This window comes from Ovis canadensis, chromosome 15 (genome assembly GCF_042477335.2).
Source record: "Ovis canadensis isolate MfBH-ARS-UI-01 breed Bighorn chromosome 15, ARS-UI_OviCan_v2, whole genome shotgun sequence".
In the NCBI taxonomy this organism is placed as follows: domain Eukaryota; kingdom Metazoa; phylum Chordata; class Mammalia; order Artiodactyla; family Bovidae; genus Ovis; species Ovis canadensis.
In genome coordinates this window covers 55545229-55550284 of record NC_091259.1, presented here as the reverse complement: position 1 = coordinate 55550284, position 5056 = coordinate 55545229, and the positions used below count along the sequence as shown (strand labels likewise).

At 38.8% G+C, this 5056-nt stretch overlaps 1 pseudogene; it reads left to right on the top strand.

The window, feature by feature from the left end:
- Window positions 1-3564: 3564 nt before the first annotated feature.
- LOC138420997 (olfactory receptor 56B1-like) lies at window positions 3565-4803 on the top strand (annotated as a pseudogene).
- Window positions 4804-5056: the final 253 nt, after the last annotated feature.

The window sequence follows — 5056 nt, the reverse complement described above, 5'->3', positions numbered from 1 at the left end:
CAGTATTCTTGCCTGGGAAATCCCATGTACTGAGGAGCCTGATGGGCTGCAATCCATGGCCAGGGGGAAACACAAGGGGGAGGTGGTCACAAAGAATTGGACATCACCTAGAGACTGAACAATGGTTGCTCTAGAAACTACCTCTTCTAAAAATTATTGCCAGATTATCTTCAAGATTCATATATTAACTGATAACCTCAAATTGCTGAAAATTTTTGAAGAAGTTATTTTCTTTTTGTGAACTCAGACTTGTTCCTTCTCTTACATGTATCATGCAAGCAAATATCAATCAAAGGAAAAAATTTAAAGAAAATGGGAAAAATGTCAAAGCTACAAGAATGATACAAGAATGCATGGTAATAAATGAGTGTTTGAAAAAAATACCAGACTTTGAGCGACTGAATGGGCTACAAACCTCCAAACTCTCATGATGAAGGGATTGTACTGGGATCCTTCAGAACTCTCATCTAAGAGTCCACAGTCAAACTAGTTTTATCTCCAAATCTACTTGTCATATCCATTAAAATTTGCTAAAAACACATTTAGATGATTTTAATTTTCATCAGATCATAAAAATCATTTAAAAGGGTGATTTGTATCATGATTAGGCCATGCATGCCTATTCAGAGAAGTAGCAAAAAATATCTGAAAAGAATTCATTTAGTTTTTTTTTTTTTTCACTTTCTTTTTTTTTTATTTTATTTTATTTTTTTTTAGTTTTTTATTTTTTACATTTTAAAATCTTTAATTCTTACATGCATTCCCAAACATGAACCCCCCTCCCACCTCCCTCCCCATAACATCTTTCTGGGTCATCCCCATGCACCAGCCCCAAGCAAGCTGCATCCTGCGTCAGACATAGACTGGCGATTCAATTCACATGATAGTATACATGTTAGAATGTCATTCTCCCAAATCATCCCACCCTCTCCCTCTCCCTCTGAGTCCAAAAGTCCGTTATACACATCTGTGTCTCTTTCCCTGTCTTGCATACAGGGTCGTCATTGCCATCTTCCTAAATTCCATATATATGTGTTAGTATACTGTATTGGTGTTTTTCTTTCTGGCTTACTTCACTCTGTATAATCGGCTCCAGTTTCATCCATCTCATCAGAACTGATTCAAATGAATTCTTTTTAACGGCTGAGTAATACTCCATTGTGTATATGTACCACAGCTTTCTTATCCATTCATCTGCTGATGGACATCTAGGTTGTTTCCATGTCCTGGCTATTATCATTTAGTTTTTGATATGAATCTTCTTTTGCTGGTAATGTCAAAAGGAGAATGTTAATTTCTTTTTAGAATTTTTTTTTCTGATTTAAAAGCAATTGTGTCAAGAATAAATGTATAGGTAATTTAACTAAATTGTTAATGCATACTGCAAAGTCGCTTCAGTCATGCCCAACTTTTTGTGACCCAAAGCACTGTAGTCCACCAGATTCCTCTGTCCATAGGATTCTCCAGGCAAGAATACTGGAGTGGGAATCCCTGCCCTCTTCCAGGAGATCTTCCTGACCCAGGAATCGAACCCATGTCTCCTATGCCTCCTGCATTGGCAGGCGGGTTCTTTAGTACTAGCACCACCTGGGAAGCCCAAATGGTTAACTAAAATTACTTTAAGTATCTTATTTCAAAGCTTTCTCATATGATGTTTTAAACCATAATTTTCCAGTCTCTGTTTTCTTGCTCATAAATCTGCAATAGCATTTCACATGGTCAAAATATTGACAATCAAATGTCTTGCAAAATAAAAAAATTAGTTAAAAGCAAATATTTTGTGTACCTGAAGTGTAAGATACAAAGAGGTGAAACCAAAAGATGATGCTCAGTTGACTCATTCATGTCAAAGAGTGCATTCTGCACTATAAAGAAATTTGAATTACATTTGAAAGACAGTGCAAGGGCATACACTGTTTTAAGCAAGGGAATATCAATTTTAGAAAGGTAAGATTGTTGACAAAAAGAGAGACGCATGGGGAGGGAAGGTGTGACCAGGTGAGATGACAGAAGCAATAATACTGACGAGAAGGGGTGTATGAGTGCAACGAAAGAAAGACATCAACAACAGAGTGAGGAAGCAATCGTGGAAAGGAAAGCCCAGTTAGCCAATTTCAAGCTTGTCTAGTTGGGCCCTTGGACAGGATAAAAGTTCATGAGGAGCAGTCCAGGCAGGGCTTTTATTTAGAACTCTGTGGCAGGCACGATGTAGATATAGAAAACACGGCAGGAAGGAGAGGGCGGAAACGAATTGAGAGAGTAGCACTGACATATATATATGTATATACACTTCCATATGTGAAAGAGATAGACGGTGGGAAGCTGCTGTATCGCGCAGGGAGCTCAGCTCAGTGTTTTGTGATGACCTAGAGGGGTGGGGTAGAGGGGCCACGCGAGGGAGGCTCTAGAGGAAGGGGATATATGTATACCTATAGCTGATTCATGCTGTTGAACAGCAGAAACTAAAACAACATTGAAAAGCAATTATACTTCAATTTTTTTTAAGTACGTGAAAAACAATAGAGTCTGAGAAAAGCCAGTGAGTCTAGTTTTAAACATGATTCTAAATCTACAATGGTCACTGTGAAGACAAATCATTCTTATTCATTAAGTAAAATCAAAAGCACCTTATTCCCTGCCCCTAAATCCTGTTTTACATGTTTTCGTATGTTCTTTAAGATTCAACTAAAAAATAATAATTTGCTAAGGTTGCTTCCTATATGAATACTTATATTAATAAATTTAGTCATTATCATTTAACTTCTTTTAAACTATTTTTCTGTGGCCACCTCAGAAGTCCATACAAAGTCAAACATCAAAGAAAGCTTTCCCCTTTCAATCTGCAACATGCAAATATTAATGCATATCGGTTACAAGTTCAAGTGGTACAGTACGAAAACATAGCTAATGTTCCAAAATGATACATAAAGGAAATAAATCTGAATTTACAAAATCTACTTAAGGTCACTTAATGATAGTCTGAAACAAGAAAGATACATATGAAGAAAACAAACACATTTGCTTGACTTCACAGAATTTTTGAAAAGAAAATGAAAGGTTTAAAAATCAAATCAGCAACAACACCAACAACAAACCCTAGAACTATATTTGTGTTAGTCCCAATCTGAAATAACTGAGGACAATGTACATAAAAATTTGAGATTCATGAAGAATTTTCTCTGAGTAACCAGTATTGATGATTGCTATTTTTATGTTTACTTTCCACTTTAATTCCTGGGTCGGGAAGATCCCCAGAGAAGAGCATGGCTAGCCACTCCAGTATTCTTGCCTGGAGAATTCCATGGACAGAATAGCCTGGCAGGCTACAGTCCATAGGATCACAAAGAGTCAGGCACCACTGAGCAACTAACACTTTCACTTTCACTTTTTCACTCTAAAGTCCTAGAACTTCATTGTAATTTATTGTGAGATGGACTACAGAATCATTTCATTAACAGCAAACTACAAACTATGCTATGCAGAGACTGTTTCAAAATGATGTTCAGTATAATTAGGCTCAGAGAATGCAACTTTAAAATATATTTGTTTTACTCTTAGGAAAATATGTCTGCATCTCCTAAAGTCTCCAATAGCTCTAAATTCCAGATCTCTGAGTTCATGCTGATGTGATTCCCAGGAATTCACCATTGGCAACACTGGCTTTCTTTACCATTGGCGTTACCCTACCTCTCAGCAGTCAGTGCTAATATCCTCATCCTCATCACCATCTGCCAGCACCCTGCTCTTCAGCAGCCCATGTACCACTTCTTAGGCATCCTGCTTGTGTTGGACATGGGTCTGGCCACCACTATCATGCTCAAGATTCTAGCCATTTTCTGGTTTGAGTCCAAGGTCATTAGCCTCCCTGAGTGTTTTGCTCAAATTTATGCCTTTCACTGCTTTGTTGGCATGGAGTCTGGTATCTTCCTCTGCATGGCTTTTGATAGAAACATAGCTATTTGTCACCCTCTTCACCATCCATCAATTGTCACCAATGCTTATTCTTCAAATCTTCCTTGTTCATGGTGCTTCAGAATGGCTTGCTTGTCATTCCAGTACCTCTGCTTGCTGCCCAGCATAATTATTGCTCCAGGAATGAGACTGAGCATTGCCTATGCTCTAATCTTGTGGTCACTAGCCTGGTTTGTGATGGCAGGATTTGCCAGTTGGTTTTGGCATTTGGAATCAGGAATGATCTAAGTCTTATAATGTCATACACTTTGATTTGCCCTTTGTACTTAGACTGAACTCACTGAAGCTGCACCTAAAACATTGAGCACTTGTAGCCCTCATCTCAATGGCACCCCACTCCAGCACTCTTGTCTGGAAAATCCCATGGACGGAGAAGCCTGGTAGGCTGCAGTCCATGGGGTCACTAAGAGTCAGACACAACTGAGCAACTTCACTTTCACTTTCATGCATTGGAGAATGCAATGGAAGCCCACTCCAGTGCTCTTGCCTGCCTGGAGAACCCCAGGGATGGGGAGCCTGGCGGGCTGCCATCTATGGGATTGCACAGACTCGGACACGACTGAAGCGACTTAGCAGGAGCAACAGCAGCAGCAGCAGCTCTCATCTCATCCTCTTCTTTTATACAGTTGTTGTAGTGATTTGAGTAACTCACCTGGCAGAGACAAAGTTACTTTGATTCCAGTTCTACTAAATGTGCTGCACAATATTATGCCCCCTTCCCTCAGCCCTATGGCGTATTCACTTATGACTAAGGAACTTAGGGCAGGCTTTCAAAAGGGGTTTCATTTGAGTTTAGAAAAGAAAGCAAGGCACCCGAGAACTTCTCCATGATGTATAGGTACTTCAACATCTTTAAGAGTAGATATTAGACATTCTGAGATGATGGGAAATGTAAATGCCTTTGAGATACCTTTCTCACATTTTCATATAAACAACGGTGAAATTACTTGAAAGAAAAAAAAGAAGCCTTCACAGTAGCCCCAAATTATGGACAAGAGCTAAATATATGTGAGGAAAAGAACCACTTTCAACAACTGACACTAACAAACACTAACAAACAAATCAAAAGGAATAAAAAACTGTA